General features: G+C 46.1%; 1 protein-coding gene across 4 annotated transcripts in view; it reads left to right on the forward strand.

Moving 5' to 3' along the window:
• Positions 1 to 15,152, forward strand: part of LOC119973894 (flocculation protein FLO11) — a 144,356-nt gene that overhangs the window by 24,025 nt on the left and 105,179 nt on the right. The window contains exons 1-2 of one of the 4 annotated variants that reach the window (XM_038812480.1): positions 5,258 to 5,558; positions 14,118 to 14,165. The exons of 1 other annotated variant lie outside the window; for it this stretch is intronic. The gene's annotated coding sequence lies outside the window, so the exon portion shown is untranslated. Of the gene's footprint in view, positions 1 to 5,257; positions 5,559 to 14,117; positions 14,166 to 15,152 lie in introns of those variants that run through there. 2 more of the 4 variants (XM_038812478.1, XM_038812481.1) reach the window with 2 other exon arrangements.

Here is a 15,152-nt window from a genome sequence, read left to right on the forward strand (position 1 = left end):
ATTGAACCGTGCTGCTGGCCTCCTTTCAAAGCCAGCAATTTAGCCCTGTGCTAAACCAGCCCCAGAGGTAATTCCTGGACTTCAGGCCGAATTAGCGTGAGCCAATGGTGGAGCAATTAAAATTGAAATTTCATCCCAATAGTCAATCAAACCCATCAGGGAATTGTGATGAATGACATAGCTTTGCTTTAGAGGTTAGGAATTTGAGTCAACCTTTTGGCTTCACTCTGGTCTAAATGTTGATCTCTCCTTCCTAATATCGATACCGTGAGCTGATTGAATTAAACTATCTTTTTTCTGGATAGTGGTTGGAATAAGGGAGAAGAACAAGAGTATGTCACATTTGTTACTCAGTTAACTGGTGTATGAAAACCTGTCAAATTCAAATCAAACCTTGGTGACAATCCATAGTATTCACTGAGGTTTGGCGGCATTCCAGCTCATGTTGGAGTTTTAGCAGTCTTTCCGTCAGTCACAGACTGGTCCAATATCTCTATCAGGTCTGTGCACTTTCGTTATCACTAAACAACAGGTCTGGATAGAAAGGTTGAAAAATGAAGTAAGTTTTAGATTGTTTGACATTATAATACTCCAGATTGGATTCTGCCATGTGTATTTTAGGCAGAGGAATTACAGCAGTAAAAATTTTAGTTACGGAGAATGTGAACAAAATCCTTTGTATAAATGCTAAATGCATCGGGGTGGGGGTGGGGGAGCTACCGACCAGATCAACATGGATAGAGGTGTAGAATTCAATACAAAGTTGATTGTGTCTGGATCGATGTAGGGGGCTTGATTCTCCGCTCCCCGACACCGAAATTGTGGCCGGCGCAGGGACAGAGAAACCATTTCCCCGCTAGGAATTGAGATCGGCGCCGGTTCCCCGAATCTGCGGGCCACGAAAAGCGGCATACACGGCAGTACACTACACCGCCTAGGAACGACTTGGGGCCATTGCCAGAGGCCCGCTCCGCCATTCTCCGTCCCTGACCGGCTGAAGTCCTGACGCAGTGGAACTGATGTGGTCCTGGCGGTCGGGATACTCACGTGGCGGCTGCGGACTCAATCCGCGGCTGCCCTGGTCGGGGGTGGGCCAATCGGAGGGCAGGGGAGGGCCTTATAGGCAGCCGGGAAATGTTAGTGTGGGTGTTGAGGGTTGGGTGCGCAGCCGATCAGGGAGTTTATTTCTTGGATCAGCTCCGCGGTCCGTGTCCGCCATGGAGCACAGCGCGGCCACTGGAGGCCACCGCCGTACGCTTGTGCGGCCTCCGACATGGAGGTGCAGGGGCCCGTATCTGAGGCAAAAGCTGCTAGATTAACACTGGGTCCCTGCTATCCCCATGCTTTCATGCCAGATTTTCTGGCGTAAAACTCCATCGTTTTGACGCCGGTGTGAGAACATAGTCCCAACAATGGAGAATCCAGCCCAGGAATTCTGGGCAATTGTAATCTCTCTCCTTTGCCTATCTTCCCTCCAAGCAACTTCATGTGCTCTTTCCAAGGGCCACTGCAGACTTGATGAGGCGAATGGTCTCCTTCTGCACTGTGGGGATTCTCAGAGCGGGATTCTCCGGCTGCGTCTGCCTGGCGACCGGAGAATCCCGCCCGAGGTCAAAGGATTTCGCCATTGCCGGCGTCTCACTCGTGGCGTTCTTGCGGAAGAATCCGTACCTATATGATTCTAATCTATTCTATTAATCTTTTCTACCTTAAAGGTGGCCACTCTTCATAAATGATCCTGGACAATGATCCAATTTTATATAGCATCACATAAGCCTCAGTCTGCCTTACTTGGTGTCAGCCATGGAAAATGATATTATTTAGCAGGGGTTCCTGTTTAGTGACTGGAGTAGGAACCCTGGCATCAAAGTGTGACGGAGTCTGGAAAGATAGGCCCGGGACGATAGCTGACCTTCAATGTATCTGTGCCTCCTCACCCACTATTTTGGAGGCTGTTTAGCATCTGAAAAGAGGGGCTACATGATCAAATTTCTAGGACCACGATTTTCCCTAACCCTAGGTAAGGAATGCACTCAATCGCCTTGGCTGAGGTCGCAATAAACAGAGGTGTTTGGAATCGTACAAATGTTTGCGAGAACTGTCTTAACTAGGAACACAGGCAGAGAGAATAATGAATGACTGCACTGGGAGGGCATTTGTGAACTCTGCCATCAGTTCCAGCAGCAATCCTGTTTTTGCATTACCGAAAGAGACAGGATGAGGGAGGAATGCCTCCCACTAGCATGGTAACCATTGCTAGGAAGCATCAGGAACGTACAGATAAAAAGTTGTCTTGTGAGTGCAGGTGGATGGGTAGGTATAAATACATTTCCCTCCTTGATCCCATTGTTGTTTCAAACTCTTCCATGATCTTTCATAAAACATGTAATCCGTTTCCCTTTTGACATTTGAAGAAAAAAAAACTTGTATTAACAATTAGCACTGGCTATACTGCATTTGGGAAAATGAATTCTAATCCTGGAAATAGCACTCACCAGCCGGGAATGTCTCAAATTGCTGTGGTCTCTGAGCAGCTGCTCTTCTGAGACATCTAATTGCACAGTGGATGTGTTGTAAAAATGTGTTAACTGCAGGGACCATCTGACCATGCAAGACCTCAGACTAAGTACAGCCTACTCTCAACTGCAACATGTTAATATTCAGCTGCTTCTGTGAAGGTAAAGAGAGACCCGGCCCATGCTGTATTCAAGTTGAGAACATTCCCTTCCTGTTAATTAGTTCCTGTTGTTAATTATGAATTAATTGCTTGCCTCTTCAATTGAGTAAGCTTGCTGTTTTGGTTATGTTCTGATGAATGATAGATGACAAGATGGATTTCAGACGCAGTAATGTAATATAATATACATAATAATCTTTATTGTCACAAGTAGGTTTACATTAATACTGCAATGAAGTTCCTATGAAAAGCCCCTAGTCGCCACATTCCGGCGCCTGTTCGGGTACACAGAGGAAGAATTCACTACAAATTACCTAACAGCACGTCTTTCGGGACTTGTAGGAGGAAACCGGAACACCCGGAGGAAAGCTTCTCATGCCTCCATGGTATGCCCCTCCAGCAATCTCCGACATCTATGTCCATTGACCCAGTATATACTATATAGAACCAATGAACCCTCTAGTGACAGTAGTATGTGCAAAGAAAGGCTTTAAAGAAGTAATCCATAGAATCCTTACAGTGCAGAACGAGGCCATTCAACCCATCGAGTCTGTACCAAGCCTCTGAAAGAGCACCCTGCCTAGGTCCACCCTTATTCCCATAACCCAACCTAATCTACACATCTTTGGACTGTGGGAGAAAACCGAGCACCCGGAGGAAACCCACGCAGACACAGGGAGAATGTGCAAACTCCACACAGGCAGGCACCCAAGGCCTGAATGGAAACCGGGTCCCTGGTGCTGTGAGGCAGCAGTGCTAACCACTGTGCCACCGGGCATTCATTCAGCCATTATTTTCCACTATGTTTAAAAACGTAATTTCACTACAAGGCAATAAAAGTGTCAATCATTCAGACCATTTTAAACTATCAATAACAGAAACCATAAATGCTTGAAACCACTTAACCTTGTGTAAATGTAAAATTGACTGCAGAGATCCATGAGCCTGAGCTGCCAATCAAGCTATGCTTTTTTTTGGGCTGCAAATGTTTCGACAAGAGTAATAGATGTATGAACTCTCAGCCAAGACTTATTATGCGTGCTTGGTTGAGAGCCCAGAATACCATTACTCTTGTTGAAACAGTTGAACCTTAGAGGAAACATGGCCTCATCATGAAGGAGCCGGTGGAACTGAATGGAGTCAATGGGAAGGTACCAGTAGATTGGAAACAAGCCACCTATATTCAAAAAAGGTGGCCAAGAAAACAGGCAACTACAAAAACACTTGCCTTACTTTCACCCTATCTGAAATAATTGAATCAATTGTCAGGGGTAGGATTACCTGTATATCAGAACCTCGAGGTATCAGCAGTCAGCGTGGATTCAGAAGAGGAAGATCTTGCCTGGCCAACCACCTTGACTTCTCTTGATTTGTACTCTTTGCTACAATATTTACATTTCCTATCTAAAGAGCCGCAAAAAATGTTGTAACAAGCTATTTCTAAAAAAAAAAGCTAAACCACTTATTTCTGGTTGAAAGTGAAGATGCAGGATGAATGGACACAGCAGACAACTCATGTGCCGATAGGGCTAAGAGTGCATTCTGGATTAACCTGACATCCCCGCACAGGCCTAAATCCTGGTTGGAGTCTGCAGGAATTCTAAATAGAAATTAGAATAAAACTCCCCCCAATCCATTAGAGATTAATTCGCTTGGCGTGCTCATCTTTCTCACTGCACTCTTACAGCAAAGAAGGATGTGGCTGTGGCAACCTAATTAGAATTTGGAAGCGCTAAAGCATTGGGCACTCAACTTCCAAAGGACGTTGATAAAGTTCCATCTGAAAGGCTATTAAATAAGGTTAAGACCAAATCTAAACCTGAGGCGGTAATAATCAAATGGTACAGTGCCCTGGAATGCAATATCCAGTTCACTGAGAAATAAGAGAAATATGTGAGAACTCGAGGCAGTTTGGGGAAAGGCCATAAGGCTATTTGGCAGCTGGAAGCCTTTGACTGACAAGGAAAGACACAGATTGAGCCTCGCAAGGAGGGAGGTGCAAGGTGATCTTGTCAAACATGTTGTAAAAGTGAACCTGGAATATTACTTTAACTGAAACTTGACGTCAAACTGGAGGACTATTCGTTCAAACTAATAAAAGATTATTTTAGGATTGACACCAGGGAATTCCTTCTTCACACAAACAGTGGCGAATATGTGGAATAAAATTCTAGACAGAGCAGTGGTATCAAAAATCCCGGAACCATTTAGTTCGCGACTGGATGCTACAATGGGGGGAACATGAGGATCTCTCTGAATGAATGAACTGAAATGGGGCGATGTGGGATCACCACACAACCCGGTGCAAAACGAGCTGGCAAAGGAAGAGGAACGTTTGCCTTTAAGTAGCGCCATCTCATTCTGCCAGAGTTTCTTGAACTATTGACTGCAGGGTGGAAGTGAATTTAGTCAGAAATTGGACAAGGTCACTGCAATAATCTGACAGCTGAACAACTTGGCAGTGACTTAATTGTTATGGAAACATATCACCCAATCCATGTTAAATCAACATTGCCAACAACTGGCTAATAAAAGGCAACGTTCTGAGCCCAACGAGGATTGCCAATTAGGAACCAACAGTGCAAGCCTGTCTCCTGCTCCGAGGGTGAATCTCAAGATTCAGCATCACTGCAGTAGCAGTTTCGAGTTCTGTAATCACCTGCACGGCCTTCATCACAGCACAATCAGATGTGCTGTTATCCTCTGATTATGTCTAGCGTGACTGATTCAGACAGTGGAGACGGTGTGTGTTTCAGTGAAGGTTAGAGAATACAAGAGTGCTCAGTAATAGGGGTTATTGCCCAGGGACTGCAGAAAGCGTTTTGGAGGAATTCAGACATTCTTCACTGACAGTTCACGCAGAGACCAGGACACAGGCCAGGTAAGCTTGCGCGTACATTTCATTTTCCTTCTTTGCTGTAAAGAGTGCAGTGAGAAAGATGTGCAGGCCAAGCATTTTAATCTCCAATGGATTGGGAGGAATTTTATTCGAATCATTTCTATTTAGCATTCCTGCAGACTCCAGCCCGGCTACAGGGCGGTGTGGAGGGAGCTGTCAGATGAATTCCGAATGCACTCACAGTCCGATCAGAATGTGGGTTGTCTGTTATTTCCATTCACCTTGCACCTTCGCGATGAACCTGTCATAAGCGGTCTGCTTTTTTAAAATTTAGAAATAGCTGGTGGAAACATTTTTTGTTGTTGTTGCAGTTCATTAGATAGTAATGTAAAGACTACAGCGAAGAGGAAAGGATCCCGAGGCCATTGGCTCCTATATTTTGTTATTGAAGATGATCTGAATAAACTGGATCACTTTATTCCTGCAACCCAGATTTAATGACATTTTTTCTCAGTTGACGTGTAAATATGCAGCAGAGCCATTGCAGATCTGTTCCTTCATGAATAAAGCTTTGTCATCATGAATTCCTGGCTTTCCAGAACTGGTCGTATTTTTATGCAATGGTTTATTTTAGTGCAAAATTGGCCATTTTGGACGGTAACCAGGTGCTTTTTTTTTTAAAGCCCTCACTAGATATTTATTTCACAAGGAATCCATTTTTTTTGACAAGGTGACACCTTTGACCCAGTTTGTTCATGTCACTAATTTAGCGGACTGGTCCGCTCCTCTAAATTTGGATTATCCAACCAGCTCGCTGTATGCGCACACCAATGTTCACCACTGGGAAGTGAAGTTCCCTCACAGTTCTAAACCCTCGTGGAGAATTCCCATGCATATGGTGAAGCTTCAAGGAACCTCTAGAGGGGCTAGTGCATATGTGGTGGAGGAGCATGTCTGTTGAAATCCAGTAAGATGGGTTTCTGCACCCCCCCATTGCCCCCATCCACCCCCTCCCCATTGCCCCCATCCACCCCCTCCCCATTGCCCCCATCCACCCCCCCCCCCCCTTCTGAACTTGCAATCTGTGCTAAGACAATTTGGGGAGTTGTATAGCAATGTTAAGATATCTCATTTCAGGGAGAATAGCTAGGCAAAGGCAATTCTCTGGCATGTCATCCTGCAGTAGGCAGCTTGGTCTACTGGCTGGGGTGGAACATTTAAGTTCTGAAGAGAGCTTTGGATGTTCTCGTTGGAACAGAGAAGGCTGAGGGGCGACCTGACCGAGGTGTATAAGACAATGGGCAGAGTGGGTAAGGAGCAGCTGTTTTCCTTAGTTGACGGGTCAGTCACGAGAGGACACAGGTTCAAGGTGAGGGGCAGGGAGTTTAGTGGAGATGTGAGGTGGTGGAGGTGGGTTGCCCAACCTCTTTAAAAAGTCCCTGGATGAGCACTTGGCCCATCATAACATTCAAGCCTATAGGCCAAGTGCTGCTAAATGGGATTAGGTAGGTAGGTCAGGTGTCTTTCATGTGTCGGTGCAGACTCGATGGGCCGAAGGGCTTCTTCCGCATTGTATATTCTGTGATATGATAGCTTTGGCAGTGAATTGCAGCAACACTTTGTATCATTTAATCTGGATCCAATATGGCAAAGAAAATATCTAAATATTCCATGTTTATCTTTCCAATTCCACCACTTGACTGCTCCTACTTCATCCTCACCTTCAATTATCTGTAGTTAAATCCATAATGCCATTGTTTATTTTAACCAGGGATATCCTTACCTCTAATCCAACTAATTGTCAAACATTCACCCAAGGTCAACATCTGTGCTTTATTATGTCCCTTTTGTCAACAAAAAAGGTTTTTCAACTTTTACATAATCAGTGCAGGATTGACATTCGATGCAATTTGTATGCTTTCTTAAGCATTCCTTACTTGATCCTGGGTTCGTTCCTGACTTAAGAGTGAGTGTGACTGAGAATGTGTGTGACTGGGGAACCTTGAGTTTGAATGAGCAGGTTTATTTTGTATCTGCCATGTAAATGCAGCAACTACATCCCATTCAATGCATTTCAATGAGTGAGGTGGACGGCAAGATGCCATTTTGAGGATGTTAATGGTGGAGTGGTGGAACCCAGGCCTCAACGTTTGGAAGTTTGCATTTCACCATCTCTCTGTATCTTGTGTGAATTGCTCTACCAAAAATGCATAAATAACAGTCAGCGCCTCATAGTTATTGCGACAGCTAAATCTGGCCCAAAATATGTGCACGCCCCTTGTGTGAACTTTTTAAAAATAAATATTTTTATTATCCTTTTTCACATTTTCTCCTAAATTTACACCCAACAATGAACAAAAATCAGTAATGAATGTAATGTCAATCCCTATATCAATAACAATGATCCCAGCCTCCCACCAAACCCCAAACATTAGCCCGCATTTTAACATAAACAAATGACAAAAAGGAATCAGGAATCACCCATAGTCACCATTAACACATACAGTCCCTCTCCCCTCAACCCTCACAGCCCCCCCCCCCCCCGCCCCCCGTCCCCTGATGTTTGATGTGATACAATTCTTGAAAGTGCATAATGAGTAACGCCCATGAATTTTAGAACCCCTCAATCCTTCACCTCAGGTCACATTTGACCTTTTCAAGCATCAAGAATTAAAGCAGATTCCCCCGCCACAACAGGGCACGGGGTGGAGAGGTTGATCCCCACCCTAACAGGATCTGCCTTTGGACAATCAACGAGGCGAAGGCTACAACATCTGCCTCCACACCCGTTTCCAACCCTGACTGGTCCAACACCTCGAATATGGCCTCCCGAGGGCCTGGGTTCAGTTTCACGTGCACCACTTTAGAGATTACCCTAAAATCCAGCCAGGGGCTGGTTTAGCACAGTGGGCTAAACAGCTGACTTGTAATGCAGAACAATGCCTGCAGCGTGGGTTCAGTTCCCGTACCGGCCTCCCCGAACAGGTGCCGGAATGTGGCGACTAGGGCCTTTTCACAGTAACTTCATTGAAGCCTACTTGTGACAATAAGTTATTATTATTATTATAAAACCTTCTTCCAGTAACCCTCCAGCTTTGGACAGGGTCAAAACATATGAACGTGGTTTGCGGGTCTCCCCCCCGCAATGCTCTCACAGATATTCTACCCCCTCAATGAGTCGGCTCATCCTCGCTCTTGTGAGGTGTGTTCTATACACCACCTTCAGCTGAATCAGCCCCAACCTCGAACACATGGTGGAGTCATTCACCCTCCGGAGCACCTCACACCACACCAGAACCCTTCCTCCATAGCCTCTCGCATCTCTTCCTCCCACTTGGCCTCGATCCCTACTCGCGGCACCTTCTCCTTCTTCAAAATAATGAAAATGAAAAATGAAAATCGCTTATTGTCACGAGTAGGCTTCAATGAAGTTACTATAAAAAGCCCCTACTCGCCACATTCCGGCGCCTGTCCGGGGAGGCTGGTACGGGAATCGAACCGTGCTGCTGGCCTCCTTGCTCTGCTTTTAAAAGCCAGCAATTAGCCCTGTGAGCTAAGCCAGCCCCTAATAGCCCCATAAACCGCTGATACTGCCCCTTCTCCAGTCCCCCTGTCGTCAGCACCTCCTCCAGCAATGTGGAAGACGGCTCTGTATCTCCTTTCTGGCAAAGTCTCAAACCTGCATGTATCTAAATATTTCCCCCTGCTCCAGCCCATACTTCGCTCCCAGCTCCTTCAACCTTGCAAACCGACCCCCAAGAAACAAATCTTTTAGTGTCCTAATTCCTTTCTCCTCCCATCCCGCGCTCAAATCTATGGTTCTCCCGAATCGGCATTTCCCTTGACCCTGCTCCCAACCCAAAGTCCTGTCTAAACTGCCTCCAAATTCTCAACAAAGCTATTACTACCGGACTCCCTGAGTATCGCCCCGGGGCCGTCGGGAGCGGGATTTCGCCACCGCCTTCAATCCCGATCCTCTACCCAAACTCTCCTCCATTCTGACCCGCTGGGAGTCAAAGCCCCCTGACCTAGCTCCGCACCTTCTCCACATTTGCCACCCAGTAATAATCCATCGGGTTCGGAAGACCCAAACCCCCTGCCTGCCTTCCTCTCTGTAGTAGCACCTTTATAATTCTGGCCACCTTCCCTCCCCATATGAGGTAATCATCCCTTCAATCTCTCTATAAAAAAAAAAAAAAATGCCTTTGGCAGGAAATTCGGCAGGCATTGAAAAATAAACCGGAATCGCGGCAGCATATTCATTTTAACCGCCTGTACCCAACCCGCCAGTGACTGCGGCAGACCTTCCCACCTTGCCAGATCAGCTTTCACCCTCTCCATCAAACTAGAAATGTTGTACCTATGGACCCCCCCCCCCTCCCAATTCCAGACAACCTAAACCCCCAGGTATCTAAATTGAGTCCCTGTCTTACGGAATGGCAGCCCCCACCCCAGCCCACACCCCTGGCCGAGATATCACAAAATACTCACTCTTGTCTAGATTTAATTTGTATCCCAAGAAAGACCCAAACACCCGAAGCAGCTCCAGTATTCCCCCTATTAACACACTCGGTCGCAACCCCCATTGCAATGTCATTCGCGGGCCCACCCAAAATGCTCTGCCTCCGATGGGCCGCGTTCCCCATACGGACAGTGACCCAGAGCCGGGATCTAACCTGGGACTTTGGTGCCGTGAGGCAGCAGTGTTACCCACTGCGCCACCGTGCTGCCCCTGGCTTTGGTATTTTTAAAATAAAACTTTATTATGAATACAATATTAAACTCTTTAACTTCACATCCAAAAAGAACAGCTTACAACCCGTTGAACACTACTACTCAATTTTCCATTAAACAACAAGCGAAGAAACATACAGCTCTTGATCTATCTTAAAATCAGCATGGCATAGAGTAATACATGCTTTATAAAACAGATTTGGCTCCTGTTAGACCCCTTCAGACTCTGGCTGAATACCTTCAAAAACTGGTTAACCTGCCGTGCTTAAGCTTTTTCCTTGTTCTCAGACAAGACTGCTCTGCTTTAAATATTATTATTCTTTCATAACTATCCTACTGTGAGAGAATTGTGGTCTCGGTGTCAGACAGATCAGATTTCATCTATTCTCTCTCCCTCTGCCGTGGGCAGCATGGTAGCATAGTGGTTAACACAATTGCTTCACAGCTCCAGGGTCCCAGGTTTGATTCCTGGCTTGGGTCACTGTCTGTGCGGAGTTTGCACATTTTCCCCGTGTGTGCGTGGGTTTCCTCCGGGTGCTCCGGTTTCCTCCCACAGTCCAAAGATGTGCGGGTTAGGTGGATTGGCCATGATAAATTGCCCTTAGTGTCCAGTGGGCTTACTGGGTTATGGGGATAGGGTAGAGGTGTGGGCTTGGGTAGGGTGCTCTTTCCAAGAGCCAGTGTAGACTCAATGGGCCAAAAGGCCTCCTTCTGCACTGTAAATTCTATGAAAATCAAAGCCTTCTCCAAAATTGACACTCTGCATTCCTTGGCTCCATCCAGCAATGATATCTTCTCCCCAAGCTGAACAACAAATTAACTCTCCAGGACTGAAAGCACATGAACTCCTGAGAGTCTTTCTCCAGTCAAACCACAGTGCATTAACCCAGACTAAAAAACACATTCCTTTGGTCAATTTCACCTTTGGACACCTAGAATCTCCTATGCCTTTACAAAACAAAATGTGTTTTTATTATTTTTAAATAAATTTAGAGTACCCGATTATTTTTTTCCAATTAAGGGGCAATTTAGCATGGCCAATCCACTTACCCTGCACATCTTTGGGTTGTGGGGGTGAGACCCACACAGACAAGGAGAGAATGTGCAAACTCCACACGGACAGTGACCCAGGGCCAGGATCGAACCCGAGTCTTCGGTGCCGTGAGGCAGTAGTGCTATCCACTGTGCTGACCCAAAATAAAATCCTTTCTAAAAACATGACTTCTGCAGCCAAACACACTGTGGTTAAATCTCTCCATCCAGAATGCCTGAAACGCGTTTCCCGATGGGATGGAAAATCGAAAAATCGGGACCAGGGCCAGACGTCAGCTGCCGCAGATCCAAACGTGATGCTCCGGCCCTTCGCTGGCGGAGGGATCTGGTTCACGCCCACGCGCCAGACGAAGGATGTAAATGATTGCAAATAGGTCTTATTGACTCACTTGCATTCATTTAGCGGGCCCGGCATCCTAATCGCTGGCCCTCTGTGATTCTCCAGTGTGCTGGGCTGGGAAACACCTGAACAAGTATTACTACAGGTCTCATCAAACGTTGGCCTGACGTTGTGGACCTCGCGGTGGGCCTTAAGGGAATTGCCCTCAAACTCCACCTGAGAGGCACCCAACCCCCACAATGCACTACATGCCCACCCTCTTCTACTATAACCACCAGAGATCCCCTTAATAGAGAACTCCCCACAGAGACCCCCAAATACGAGGAACCGCCCCACAGGGACAACTCTAACGAGAGGGACCCCCTCAACAGGGATTCCCTGACTTGAGGGACCCCCCACAGAGACCCTAACTACAGGAACCCCCCTCTGTCCCCCAATTTGCTCAGTAATATATGGGAATGCCAGCCCAGATGTTGTTCTCAAATCACTGGAGGGTAACTTGAAATCACAGCAATCTGACTCAAAGGTTGAGAGTGTTACCACAATATCAGGGCTGGCAAAAGGCCGATCTGTACTTTGAACAAAGGTGCACACATAACTAAATTGAATATGAAACACTGACGAGGTTGGCATTCTCAACATTCACACTTCTGAGCCACCCCTTCCTGTGTTATTAAAACAAAAATCAACAAACTGATGAAGGATGTTCTGTATAATCTCTAGATTGAAAGGAAAGTTGCCATAGTCCCAGATGACCAGAGGGTTCTTACCTCTTTGAGGGGGAGAGCTGACTGGTGGTGATTTAATCTGAGGATCACCACACCTCAGGCAAGGGGCAAGGTTGAGAAGGCGGGGCCTTCATGAATAACCTCAGCTGATACGGGAATTGAACCTGCGTTGCTGGCCTTGTTCTGCATTATGAACCAGCTGTCTAGCCAAGTGAGCTGATCTAGGTATATTCTTTTGAAAGGGAAAGGTAGAAAAAATAGATGACAAAAAAGAGATTAATTCAAAGACAAAACATATTTTGACAGATGTCATATGGATAATAAAATGAAGAACCAGGCTGAATATGAAAGGTTTAGAGGGGATGCTTGAGGGAGTATGAAAAGAGTCTGCCAGTCAATGTAAAAGGTGGGAGGACGTGGCATAGTGGTATTGTCACTGGACCAGTAAACTAGAGACCCAGAGTAATACTCTGGGGACCCAGGTTCAAGTCCCTCCACGGCACGAATTTGAAATCAATAAAAATCTGGAATTAAAAGTCGAAAGTTGACCGTGAAACCATTGTCGATTGTCGTAAAAACCTTATGGAAGGAAATCTGCCCTCCTTACCCCGCCTGGCCTACATGTGACTCCAATGTGGTTGCCCTCTCAAGAGCAATTAAGGATGGGCAATAAATGCTGGCCCAGCCAGTGGCGCCCACGTCCCAAGAACGATGAATGGTAAACCGATTTGGGACCAGAAAAGGGGGTTTTTGTATGAAGGCAGGAGGAGTAGGTATTAAATAAAGATGCATCGTCTTTACCAAGGGATAAGGTGCTACAGTGAAAGACTGGGTAAGTAATAAACTCGAAGGGTTTAAGACTGATAAGCAGGAGGTATTAATTACGTTGTCTATACTTAAAAGTCAGTAAAGCATCCAACGGTACTGAGGGAAGAGAGGGAGCAAATTGCAGAACTGGCCATAATTTCCCAGCCTTGCATCGACTCCGAGATCCGAACTGGAGGACTGGAGAATTGTAAATATTATACCCTTGTTCAAAAAAGGGAGTAAAAATAAGCCCAGGATGAATGCCCAAACCACCCAGATCCCAAGATAAATAAATGTGTTTAAAATATCCCAGCTCTCACCTGAATGTGAGTAAAATACAAGAACCCAAGCTCAAATGGGTGAACCTATTACCATATACCTTACTTAGATAAACAATGCATAAAATATCCCAGGTGGGCGAATAAAGAGGCACAGACCCCAATGAAGAACTGCTTCCTGTAGAGGTTGACTGATCCTCTGTTTTCCGGTATGTGTATTGTTGAATTAATTTACTTTTTACTTCGGCATGAAGGGGATGCTTTGCTAAGTCAGATTGTGAATCTACGCCACATTAATTCCTCCTTCTCGGGATGTGCAACACAATGGCTCAGGTCCGAACTCCCGTATCACGGGCTAGTGGAGCTGCTGCCTGCAGGGTTTTTAAAAATTAATTCACGGGATGTGTGTGTAGCTGGCCAGGCCTGCATTTATTGCCCATCTCGAATAGCCCTTGAGAAAGCGATGGTGAGCTGCCTTCTTGAACCGCTGCACCCCGAGGTGTAGGTCTACCCAAAGAGCTGTTAGGGAGGGAGTTCTGGGGTTTTGACCCAGCAACAGTGAAGGAACGACAATATATTTCCATGTCAGGATGGTGAGTGGCTTGGAGATGAACCTCCAGGTGGTGCTGTTCTCATGTTTCTGTTGCTCTTGTCCTTCCAGATGGTAGTGGTCGTAGATTTGGAAGGTGCTGCTGCTGAAGGAACCTTGGTGAGTTCCTGTAGTGTATCTTGTAGATGGTACACATGTCTGCTACTGTGCGTCAGTGGTGGAGGGTTTGAATGTGGAAGGGTTGCAACTCAAGCGGGCTGCTTTGTCCTTTTTAAAAACTCATTCATGGGATGTGGGTGCCACTGACTGTGCCAGCATTTATTGCCCATGCCTAATTGCTCTTGAACCGAGTGGCTTGGATGGCGTTGAGCTTCTTCAGTGTTGTTGGAGCTGCACTCATCCAGGCAAGTGGAGGGTATTCCATCACCCTCCTGACTTGTGCGTTGGATATGGCAGATAGGATTTGGGGAATCCGGAGGTGAGTTACTTGCTGCAGGATTCCCAGCCTTAACCTGGTCTTGTAGCCACAGTATTTATATGGTTGGGCTAGTTCAATCTCAGGTCAATGGGTTCCCCCAGGATGTTGGTAGTGATGGTAATTCCATTGAGTGTCAAAGGGGTGGTTGAATAGTGCCCCCAGCACATTTGGATTCTGCTCAGGGGAAGACAGATGGAACCATGATGAATGGAGAGGTGTGGGGGATGTCCGGGACTGCAATCCATCCAATTAACAGTCAACATTATCCTCAGGTTAAGGTGAGGGGAACTGGGACTTATCTAGAAGTTGCAGCCTTACTGTTTGCAGGTGAGTTGCTGGGACTGTCTCCACATGCTGCTGCCTGTCTCCAGGTGCAACCATCTCCTTTGCTTAATAACATGCCTTTATGAAGCATGGCTGCTGATTTTTCCTTAATGATTCGCCTTTAGCAAGCATGGCTGCTGACTTTCTGGTGACATCACTATACCACATGCCACTGTGATGATTTGAGAAAAGGAAGCAATACTTTTGCCAATCATTACGAGACCCCTTGAAATCTTCTCGTGAACCTCTCCATTGAGAAGGCCTGTTGTGGAGCAGTCTACTGATTTTATAAAAGTAAAACGCAAGTTGCCCTTACACCTCACTGCAGTTTGGATATTTACACT

The sequence above is a fragment of the Scyliorhinus canicula genome, chromosome 11 (assembly GCF_902713615.1).
Source record: "Scyliorhinus canicula chromosome 11, sScyCan1.1, whole genome shotgun sequence".
NCBI lineage: Eukaryota > Metazoa > Chordata > Chondrichthyes > Carcharhiniformes > Scyliorhinidae > Scyliorhinus > Scyliorhinus canicula.